This window comes from Haemaphysalis longicornis, unplaced genomic scaffold (genome assembly GCF_048455015.1).
Source record: "Haemaphysalis longicornis isolate Haplotype H1 unplaced genomic scaffold, Haemaphysalis longicornis Haplotype H1 scaffold_1, whole genome shotgun sequence".
NCBI lineage: Eukaryota > Metazoa > Arthropoda > Arachnida > Ixodida > Ixodidae > Haemaphysalis > Haemaphysalis longicornis.
In genome coordinates this window covers 379,683,814-379,696,264 of record NW_027526203.1, presented here as the reverse complement: position 1 = coordinate 379,696,264, position 12,451 = coordinate 379,683,814, and positions in this window count along the sequence as shown.

Below are 12,451 nucleotides of genomic sequence, written 5' to 3'. Positions count from 1 at the left end.
CTTAGCAGCACCGGAAGAATCTAGGTCGACCCCCAGCTCGGCTGTTTCTTTTCTTTTTTTTTTTTTTGCAACTGAACGCCTATTTGACACCCTTTCAACACCGTACAGAAAACCAATGGTGTTACAGCCGGTCAACACCATTTCCGTCACACAAAAAGAGCGTAAAACTACAGGCTCGGCTGTAGGAACCGAGGAAAAAGGGCCTAAAGACTTTCCAACACCCTTATACCGCTTATACTACACCTTTCTTAGGCAATAATGGCGGCGTGAAAAAGTTTAGCGTGTAAATGTTGTTCTTGTCCTTTCAAAAGTTAAAATTGACGTTTCACGTGGCACAGCTAAACTTGTGCCATGAGGCACACCGTATATGAAAACGAGCGATCATTGCAGACCAACAATTTTATTTTTTTCCTTTTTAACATTTCGTACGAGGTGGGGAGGAGGGTATGAGGGGTTATCTTGTACTTTGCAGTGAAATTATACATGCACGCATGGCCTTAATCAATCAACGGCTGAACACCTTTTCCACACCCTTTCAATACCCTGCCAAAAAACAAGGGTGTTGAAGTTGGTCAACGCCCTTTTTTCCGCACAAAAAGGGTGTAGAGTTACGAATAAGTGAGTAACGGCCTCCAAACACAATTTTTCCACTTATGCTATACCCTTTTTGGGCTAAAAGGGCGTAAAAAAGTTAAGTGTGCACTTCCTGAAGGGCGCAGACGTCTAACCGCGCGGCGATACCCATCAGCGAGCAATCGGCAGTGGGGCCCCGCCACAAAAGTGGAAGCCAAGAAAGAGCCAAAAACCGGTGGAAAGCGCCATTTCGACACAAGAGAAGAAGGTGGAGGGTATACGTGTGCAGAGCTCAGAGAAACGATGCAAAAGCAATTCTCACGGTTGCATGAACAGTTCTTAAAAATACGACAGCAACTCGCGGGGCTAGAAAAAGAATGGAAGGCGTGGAGGCCATGGAATAACAACGGCAGAAAGAATGCAAGGAGAGACGCGAGGCCTGTGAGCGTAGGTCCAGTGAAAACAATTAAACCTTACAGCCGGACTAGCAAAGCCACCGGAGAGAACCAATTACCTAAACCCCGGCTTCACATAACAAATACACAGCTTGGAAATGGAACTGTCGGGTCCTTCGTCGGAAGCGGGGAAACCTGCAGCAGTTCGTAAATAGCACACCAGCTCCGGATATAATCACCCTGCAGGAAACGGGGGTATTGGCTAAATTATCAGAATACAATACGGTGCCTCCGACGAGAATACAACGACGAGAAAACACTAATACAAGCAACCTCGCTGTGGCCATTTAGAGCACGAAACTGGTGTAACCGACATGGACCAAGCACTGTCTGAGATTATTCCACGTGCAAAGGAGACGGTAGACTCTTCATCTTCAACGTGAACAGTAGTTCCTAGGCCCAGGTTGAGTTTCGGCACGTTGTTTCGGAAAGCTCTCAGGCTGGCGAAAACGCAGCTCATAGAAATAGGAGGGGACTTCAATCGGACTTCAATGCAGCACACGGCACACGCTGCTTAGGATTACAGTACAGTCTCCGCTGACATTCAAACCCTCTATAGCTGGGAGATAATGTTGGGCTGAATCTATGGCTGCTTGCAGAGCAGCTTGTTCCCCTATTGATCCCGTTGGTGTGATCGTCTGCATAGACACATAGAAGACATGTCTAAGATGTGGGATATTTTGCAGTAGTGAGAGGTCCTTCATATAACTGAGCCCGGTGAGTGCCTCGGGGAATTGTCTTAAATTTCATCCAGCGAAGGTGTCCGATACCAATTTTTGCAGTACGGTAGGTGAAAAACACGGTGATGTATTCGTAGTCATGGACGAATGAAATGCATGAAACGCAAACATAAAAATATCAACTAGAGCAAGCAAAACCGAAAAAAATACTGTTGGTGCCGGTCAAATAATGTCGCGCTATTGATATATTTCGAAACCCACATATATCCCAAGTTTGTTACTGTAATAAATCCACGCGTCAAATTGACTTATACGGAAAGAAATCGCGCTATTTGTGTGTTTTGGTTCATATTTTTCTGTTCGCATTTCTTTTGTCCATGACTGTACATGCCATGTCCACAGTCAATGGAGGCTAGACCGTGCAGGATGGCTTGATAACTGATGTTATCGGAGGCACCCTTGATGTCCAGGGCCAAAATGCATCTCTTCTGGGTATTGGTGAGTCGATAAATGATATTTTTTGTGACTTCATCTTCATCACCCTTGTAGCAGATGACGCTAGTCATCATCATCTCATTCTGCTCCTCACGAGCTGTCGCATGCTCTATAGTGGCTGCGCTGGCTCACCCTGCAGCTTCAAGTTCTAGCACATTCCATTAAAAGCAACATCCCATGAAGACTTTCACTGAGCATCGCGCCGCAGCTGGAGGACCCAGAGGTCCAACACATGGTGCCGAAACCCGGGACTTCTCGACGACTCCAAGCCATCGACACACGGAACCGCGAAAGCCGAGAATAAGACGCGGCGCCTGCGACCTTGGCGTTTTATTGAACACATTTATTTCATATTTTTATGCCAATCTAAGGCTGCGAGAGTTCCCAGCTACGTGCAACCGGATGGAACGACAGCTTCGACGACACCTCAGCCTACCGGCGCAACTGGATTGCCCTATAAGCGGAAGTGGAAAGCCATCTAATCAAGAGGCGATGGCAGCTGCAGTAAGTGTACTGCTCGAGCGAATCGGCGCATTTTATGGCCATATCGAGAAAGTGGGCGAGGCGATTTTTGAGGAGACACCAGACGACTTGCTGTACAGCGAGACGTTAAACGCTGGACAGTACCGCGACAAGGTTGTCACCTTGACAGCAAGTCTGCGTTTCAAGCTGCATAAATGACGGTCCTCGACGCCCGCCCGACGACCGTCCAGACATTGCCAACTGGCAAGTGCAAGCTCCCCCAACGAGAACTTCCGAAATTTGACGGGAACTGCAGATCGTGGCAGTGATTCTAAACGCAGTTTTCAGCAGCAGTCCACAACAACGACAAGGTCAGCACGGCTGACAAGTTCAACTACTTGAGCATCCATATCGGGACTCCAAGCTACCCAAGAGTGCTACAAAGACGCCATTAATATATTGAAGAAGCACTTCGGAGCTGACCGCGTAATCGTGCAATATCATCGCGAGTCCTCTTGGACTTGAAGCCGGTGTCGTCGTCATCCGACTTCCGACAACTGAAGCAACTTTATGATCGAGTCCAGGTTCCCATTCGAAGCCTCAAGGCGCTCGGCACGAGCTCGACAACATGTTGCACCACGTTGCGTGAAATCCTGCTAAGGGTCTTGCCGACGGACATAGTCCTGCGGCTCCATGAGGGGTGCAAGACGTCATTTTCCTCAGCTGGCGCTTCGTTAAACCCACACGGTGACTCGTTAGGTTAAACGGGACCGCCCGACCACGAGCTTCAATTGCTCTTCGAATTCTTCGACCACCAGCTTATGCGTCCTGTTGCTGAACGCGCGGAAGAGAAAATTCATCGCACCCCAGAAAAAGACGCACGAAAACTCAACCACCCGTGTGACGTTCCCACGGCACCTGTTGTGCAAGGCTCAGCGAGCAGGCCTCATCAGCGCTTGTTTTGCCACTCTAGAAAGAAGCCTGCGATTCGAAAGAACTGAGCCTCTCGCGCAAGCCTCTCTTGCCCGATGCTCGCCAAAGGCGGAATGTGCTTCAGTTGCCTCAAGTGTGCATTTCTCCTCTTACTCCCCTTTCTTTCTTTCCTTTTCTTTTTCTCTCTATTTTTCGCTGTCACCTCACTGTATTCACCCCATCTGGAGTAGCAAGCCCTACCGTTAGTGGGGCTGACCTCTTCAGCTTTCATTAAAGGCGTCTCTCTCTCTCTCTCTCTCTCTCTCTCTCTCTCTCTCTCTCTCTCTCTCTCTCTCTCTCTCTCTCTCTCTCTCTCTCTCTCTCTCTCTGTGTCTCTCTCTCTCTCACGCAGGGCCACTTGGCGAAATATATTGCAGAAGCCAGCTAAAATGTGGCAAGTGCCCGACTCCACGCAGCCATGTAGCGTAAATCATGGGAGGGTCAGGGGGGTCCTGACCCCTCCCCCCCATTGCGCGGAATATTTCTTAAAACCTATATTTATAAAAACAAAATGGCCGCCAATGCAAGATGTGTGTCTCCCCTTGTGATTTTTTTTTTTTGGATTCACGTTACTGAACGCAACATCCATGCGTCAAGCAGACAGCACTAAAAACGGCACGGAGAACGTGACGTCTACACCAGCCAACCTGGTCGCGAAACAAGCAGGCCCCGTCGTGCTGCTGCAGACTCTCACAGCCACAATAGCAGACGCGATAACATCAGGGCGCTACCGCGGGTTCTCTTCGATGGAAAAGCCAGCGGAGCTTCATTACAGCAAATGCTCCTCAAAGACTCGGTTGCGAACCGTTCGTGTTCGGAGGTGAACATAAGCGGAAAACCATGAGAAAGGTGCAAGTCCTTTTCCTCGCTGCAAACCGGAAGCGTCCAATTTCCATCGAAGCGCTTGAAGTGGCCACGACATGCAGCGAAAATATTCCGGTACCAGAAAAGAGTGTCCTAACGGCAATGAATACGATGCACCTGGATACGCAGGCTTTCTCTGTACAAGGAGTGAAGGGCAACCATATTGCGGTCCTCATCGGATCGGACGATTACTGGGAGCTGGTAACCGGTACCGTAAGATATGTGCACGGAAAACTGAAAGCTGTGGAGACCGAATTAGGATGAACTGTGCGAGGCCCACTGCCTTTTGTAGCCAACATCATCTCGTGTGCCGACCTTGTTACCCTTCGAGCATCCGCTGAAGATTCTTGAAAATTTTGACTCACTTTAAGGACCTTGAAAGCCTCGGAGTCAAGGCCGAATACTAACTTCTGGCAGAGATTCTGTGCTGGCGAATTCCCAGCAAAACACCACGAAGAAGGCAAGCGGACATCCCCACAAGCAGATCATCCACTACCAGACTTAGACGCATGAAAAATGACTCGGGTGCCCTTTGGGGCTGCTTCGAGTCCTGTCCTCATAACGGCTACTTTGAAGCATTACTTCCAATCCGTGAAAAACCGCAACCCAGCGACAGCCCTACGGCAAGACTCCATGGACGCAGGACCGGATTAAAAAGGGGGGGGGGGGGGGGGGGGGGGGAGGCAGCCCCCCGCTGTCAGGGGCCCCGCTCGATCATATGACAAAAAATATATCGCGAGTGTGCTCGCTGCCCGCATTGAAAGTTGAAGGTGGGAGCTTCAACCTCACCTTCACACTGAAGCTGACTAACTCGGGACACTGGGGAGGAGTGGGGGGCCCCTCACGTTATGGTTGACAACCTTCGAGTACACTTCAATTTAATTTAGTTATTCCTACTCCTCTTCCTTGTTTTCCCGACGTTTATAAGAAAACGTCTTGGACCAAAAGTCGTGGGTACACAGCTTGACCGGGCCTAAGAAGCCACATAACAAAGTCCCCGAGCTCGGCTCCGGCATTTTTCGGCACAGGTCGCTTCGGTAGTCTTTTCGGTACACGAACATCTAAGTACGCGGGCGTTTCGGCGCGCGCACGTTTCGGTATAAGAAAGGGTCAGGCATGCGAATAATGAAATAATGTCTGAAGAACATTGTAAATTTGTTAATCCTGAGGGACGTTATATGTAATTATTTACAACTTAAGCACTGCCCTACGGGCTCATACACAGTTTCTGCCAGAAATTTCAATGTATAGCACTTGACAAGGAAGTTCATTGCAATAACGACCCGTTCAATAAAGCTAGTGGATTAGTTGAATCGCATAAGCGTGATTGATATCGACTCGATATTTCTCGCTGAATGGACAGCGTATATATGGTTATTTAAATGTTGAAAGGTTGTGTAGGCCACTCGCGGGATCGTTCGGCTTCAGCCCGCGCCTATGTGTTGTAGCCTTTGCAGGCTGTCTGAGCAACAAGCGTTACAGAAGCTACATGTCCGCGCAACTCCATTCGTAGCGTAATTCTCTAGGCGCCACTCCGTGTGGACGCAGAGGCCGCCGGGCAAGCCCGACCCTAGCGGCTCCCTTCGAGCTGGGGAATCAGCAGGACTAGGCGGTGTGAAGAGCTCGGGTGTGGACGCAAAACAAAGCAATAACAACGTCTGTTTTCTTTCGGGATGGCGATAGCTGTGTCCACTTAAAAACGCATCCTGCGTGCGGCCCCTTCGATGCCCTCTTGAAAACGGACCTCCGCCGCAACTCGCAGACGGTAAGCTGTTTGTCCCCGTGTGCGCTTTTCGCTTTGGGATGAGCCGGCGGACGGCGCGGACCAAAGGGCGGCCCGCAGATCTGGTCCCGCTTGGGCGCGGCGGCAGTAGGAGAGGAACCCCTGAAGCAGCGCGGGAAAAACAGTGGACGCGGCAGACGTGTTGAGGACTCGAAAACGAGAGGTCCACCCATACTCGCCTCCGTCGTAGACCCCGAATCTAGACGAGAAGCTTCAGCGTGTTTCCACTGCCATTAACGACCGAACAACGACCAGACCGATCGACAACGAACTACTGACTGCTGGAACTGTTGCGTGGCACCGAGCAGCAGCGCAGGGTTGAGCAGAGACATTATATCCCTATTAAACTGTTGTCTGATGCCACCTCTCGTGCTCACCTGTCGCTCTCCAACCCAAAGGGGACCCGTTAATGTGTAACGGCTTGCCGACTAGCAAGGCCATTACAGCTGCGCAACAGGAGTTTATCGCTGCTGAAAGTTCGACGGCCATGCGCAAACCACGAAGCGGACCGCTCCCCAGCCCAAAAAGCGACATTTTTCTGCTTATCGTCTTTGTGCTAATCGTGCTGCGATAGGAAGGTTGCGTTGCGCGACACGTCTGAGCCCCCCCTTCCCCCCCCCCCCCCCCCCCCTCCCAACCTCCTTCAAAGGCGGCGCGTGTTCTAACCGCCGCGTGCTTTCTCGTCTGCGCGGGTAACCTACAGGATTTTGGCCCGTAAGTCGTGGCAGCTAACTGTTTGGCAGATGTCTGTGAGTGACAGCTGCCTGCGCGAACTTTGAGCCCTCCCATATATGCAGGTGGAGAACTTTACAATAAAACTAAAACCTTACAGGCTTAATAAAATATGCTTCTTGTAAGAAAATACTCTTCTGTACCATGGCGTGTGCAGGCCGACACGGCGCTTCGATTAATTGTGAATCTGTGGTGGACCGGCAATCAAACCATACTAACTTTTACGCCTGATAAAATCCGTTATTTAATAGTAGACATCAAGCCAAGAAATTAGTTTCCGGAAAGCGTAAAATTATGTATAATTTATCACTGATCAGAGAGCATAAGATGGGCTTCCAAAATTTTCGCAATATTAAAGCGGAATCATTATCATAATCATCGTCATCATAATCATCATCATCAATAGCGCCCCAAGGACGCAGTATCCCCGGGCCCCAAAGTTTCCTAATCCGGGAACTCCATGGACGATCCTCTCATTAAATCCGACACTAAGGGAGAAGCGATCTAGATGAACAAGGAAACAGATATTGCCGAAGAAGCTTTCATGAACATTTGTAAACTGGCTAGCAACGACCCTGTTGTGGCTGCCACCTTCGAACAAGGAACGACTTCGCCGGAAAAATCCCTAAGCTTGCCAACCGTAACCCTAAAAGTGCTAGGATGTCGTTCGAACAAGCGGCCGGACACCTTCCCGCTCAGACCCCAGAGCATCCTTCACGTCCCCAAGGAGCACCAATTCACCATCAAGGAGGCGTCAAAGGTTACTGGAAATCTTCGTGAGCGACTGTCTCCAAAACCAACCGAGTCGAAAAGACGGAAACGCAAAACAAAGCACGAACCAGGAGACTTCATATTGAGCCCGTACTGAAGCGTCACGAGAATATTTACGGGCTGCAGACACGGAACACGAAAACAGAAGTTGAGAGGCCAAGAAGTTTATGGAGTAAAACAGAAAGAAAACACTGTAAAAACACGCATTTACTGATAATTCGACACGTGCAAGCAAAGTTTTTCGTTTGCAGTGGATTTCCTTGGCCCAGAAACCTTGTCAATCATAACGTCACGAAGTGAGTTTAGCTTGCAAAATACTGTGGACTCATTCTGAGCTGCACCATGGTTCGACTTTAAAGCACCAATGGCGGCGAAAACGCTCTCGGGACGTTAGAGGACTGATTATACCAAGGATGTCACACCAAGCCTAGCAAAAGAGACGCCCTGTAAAGGAAAACAAAACGTTCTGCTCAGAAAAAGACAGCGTCCAAGACAACTGTGTAGTTTCGGAAAAATGAATCTCATCGGCGGACGCGACGGCGTCGTCAGGCCTAGCATTCTACGTTTGCCCCGCGTCAAGCGTTCCGCACCGCTACTTTACCCTGTGGAAGCCATCTAGTGTCATCTGTCGGCGGGGGACACTATTGTGACTTCCTCCTTATCACCCTTGCTGCAGACAGCGCTAGCCATCATCATTTCATTCTGCTCCTCACGGGCTGTCGCATGCTCTCGTGGCTGCGCCGGCTCGCCCTGCTTTCCTAGCACAGTCCATTCAATGAGGCTTTTGAAAAGCCTCATCAGACGTGTCTCTCCGCTCTCTGACCATCGCGCCTCAGCTGGAAGACCCAGAAGCCCAACAATATCTTCTATTAGTTACAGTGGGACACGCGTGTATAAGTGAGGCCAAAATCCATAATAGTTTCTGGGAAATGTCCGCCATCTTCCATATGGAGGAAAGGTGGTTTTACACCATGTGTTCCAGTAGCTTTCCTACACATGATGTGAGGGAGATGGGCCATAGGCGGCCGGGGCGAGCGGTTTTCTAGGTTGAGGGATTAGGGTGATGTCTGCATTCTTCCATGGAGAGGGAGGAAAACACTCTCAGTGCTATGCTAACGCTTCGTAGAAGCGTGGACTCCAAATAAGTAGACTGTCGACGCTAGTAAGTCTAAAGAACGTTCTTCCCCTCACTTGAACCCTTTAAATTGGTATGAACAATCTATGCAGCAGGTCCTGCTAGGTTTGTTGAGCCCGCTTGGGACATCGATGGCGTGCGAAAATAAGTCCATACACACTGCCGCTATCAGGCCGTGCCGGCCCCGATCCGGGCGCACTACCGCTCGGCACGAGCGCAGCGGCAGTCGTGCACGCCGAGGCACGCCTTGCGAAACAAAGGGGACCACCTGCGGCGGCGGCGAAGGAGGTGACGAGCGTTCAGGTGTCGCCTCCGCGTGACCCGAATGCCGCCCGAGTGTATACTTCTTGACCCCGCGTGAGCCAACCAAATTCGCCAGTGACCATTGTGCATCGGAAGAGGTGGGGGAAATTCTTCGAAGCTGCCCCTTTACCAAACATTTTCTTGGACAAGGGCAGAACAATGTTTTCTGCGGCACACAGTAGTTCACTCCGGTACGCGCATTCACCAAGAGACACCAAAAATAAAGAAACGTATCCATGTTACAGGGCCTAGCGCTGCATGCATATCAGTTCTGCCTTCGCGACGCGAGATCCTTCCCTATATATAGTGTTGAGAGAGAGAGAAAAGCCTCTATTAATTATGAATGTGGGCCTGCTTAGTCCCCACATTCCAGACGGCCTTTGGTGACGGCTTCAAGACGTTGCTTGATGTAAGCCGCCAGTTGATTTTGCTTTTCACTGGAGAGAGAGAGAGAGAGAGAGAGAGAGAGAGAGAGAGAGAGAGAGAGAGAGAGAGAGAGAGAGAGAGAGAGAGAGAGAGAGAGAGAGAGAGAGAGAGAGAGAGAGAGAGAGAGAGATGAAACGTTTATTTGAAATGAAAGGTCTTGATTGAACTAGGGTAGGTTCCCTCCTTCCAGGGCCCTGTTTCCTCTGCCCCAGTCTTGGACCTAAAGATCACATACTTCTGAACCCCAGGGTCAGAGCTGGCCAGAGCTGCCTCCCATAGCTCATATCACTCGGTGTTGGACTCTACTGAGGGTCATATACGACAACCCCAGGATTCATGGAATAGAGTGGATATTTCACCGCACTTATTACATGCGTTGAGAATTCCTCGGGGAACATCTTCGATAGTCTGAAGATGTTGGGATAGGTGTTCGTCTGTACACATTTGTCTGAGAGACTGATGCTCTGCAGCTGTTAAGCTTTTATCTGGTGGAGGAAAGAGAGCGTTTCGAAGGCCTTTGAGTCGAATGTCCTTTGACTCAAATGACACCTTTGAGCTGCTACACGACGTTTTTCAAAGGCCTTTGGTTCAAATGCCATTTGAGTCAAAGGAGCACGACAACTGACCTTTGAGAGACTCAAAGGCCTTTGAAACGCGAACGGTCGTACCCTCGGGCTCAGTTTCTGCAAGCCGTAATAACAAAACCAATTATTTACGAGAAAAACTTAGTGTTTGAATTGCAAGATCTGAATAATTTTGCACTTTTTCGCTTGTTTTCGTTCTTTGCCACTCGCTCTACGATTACGAGGCGACTTGGTACTCTCAACACCGGCGGTGCGAAAAAAGACAAAACGAAGCTGGCTGCCTTGTGCATGTTTTGTTCGCGCTTGTTGATAGTTATCAATTTGGTCTCTAATAATTGCTTTTTTGCCCATTTTAACTCTAAAATTACATTTTCGCCAAGAACGAAACATGGCAGCAGTGGCGACACCAAACATGGTGGGCGAATGCGGAAACTTTCAACTGCCTTTGAGAATCACCGTGTAGATCGGCGAAACTCCTTCCAGTTCGAATGGCATTTGAAATTTTGAAGGTCCTTTGACTGAAATGTCCTTCCAAACGCTCGTGTAGCACGGGTATTATTTGAATGTTGAGTCGCACACCGAAGGTATTGGGGAGAGGGGCGAGTAAGCTAGGACTACTGGCTGAGCGGTTAGAAAGTTTTCGCGCAGACCAGCCGCGGTGGCTCAGTGGCTAAGGCGTTGCGCTGCTGAACACGAGGTCGCGGGTTCGATTCCCGGACGCGCGGCCGCTTTGATGATGGAGGCGAAAAGCAAAAACGCCCGTGTGTTCGATATTTCGGCGCACGTTAAAGATCCCCAGGTGGTCAAAATTAATCCGGAGCCCTCCACTACGGTGCGCCTCATAAAACGCTGGCTTTCGTATGAGCTGAAGAACACGCATTCCACAAAAATCGGTTGTCTGTCCTTCCTTGCAGTTACCCCATTATATAAAACGCTGGCTTTCATATGAGCTACACAACATGCACTCCACAAAAATCGGTTGTGTGTCCCTTTAACTCTTTCGACTGGATCAGACCTGCCCCGCGCGTTGCACCACTGAAGCTCGTTCCTGTCGCCGACGATAACGAATTTACCTGATTGTCTATTCGATCGTCCGGCTGCGTTTTTTGGCCCTCTACAGCTGCAGTATGTTGACGTGGACGACCACGTCTCGAGACTGAGTTCGCGGTGCGGAACGCCTCGTGCTGTGGAACGCTCACGAAGGGGCCACCTCTCGCTACTGCTGAACGCCCGCGGTATGGCACGCTCCCGAGGAGCCGTTTTTGTTACGGATGCCGGATTTATCGCTCAATGGGCTACTTAAGGCGTTCGCTTAAAAAAATTGCCGAGTGATAGGGCGTGAAAGCATAGGTGTGCTGCCGTAGACGCGGAATTAGTCGACGTCGAAGCAGAGCCGTACGACTCAGTTGCGCGTAGCGTAACTCTCCGATGCCGCCCCATATCAAGACAGGAATGCATCGCGGTGGTCGACTCCAAGGGGAGCCCCATCGCTACAGCATCTGTAAGTTGCACGTCCTGCACAGAGGCAGAGGAAATGGCAATCGGTCTAGCCATAGTCCACAGCCGGTCTCCACGTGTGAACATCGTAACCGATTCCAAATCGGCCTTACTAAATTTTTTAAACGGCATGCAGGGTGTCATCTAGAACCTTGGAAACCCTGCTGCAAGGGCCCACACCTCATAGCCGGACCTTCGGTATCATCTTGGTCACCGGCACACGCTGGCCTAATGGGAAATGAGAGAGCCAATGAGACTGCTCGAGGCATGGTTCGCCGAGAGCCTCAGGACCCCTGAAGATATATATATCCCGCAATCTTTTGGTTAAAAGGACTGCCTCCACACTCAACACAGAAGCGGCCCAGTATGCGGCGCAGCTTTGCCGCTGAAATTGGCTACATATATGCGACACCCTAAACGGAAGACTCAGCACTTCAAATTCATGGCACACTCTTAGATATCTGATAGATCCCATCAAGAGCAAGGGAGAAACTAGCAAGACAATGCAGACTATAATACAAAAGTAAGGCTCTGGAGAGGACCTCATGTGTGCCCTCAAGAACAGGCACTTCCCGGACACACCCAAGGAAGCCTTACCGACACAGAGTGGACCACCGAATGTCACCCTTGATCAGCCAATAACACCGGTTGAGGTGCGGGCTACCCTGGTCAAGATCCGCCGGAACACGCCTCCTGGCATGGACAAAATAACTAACAAA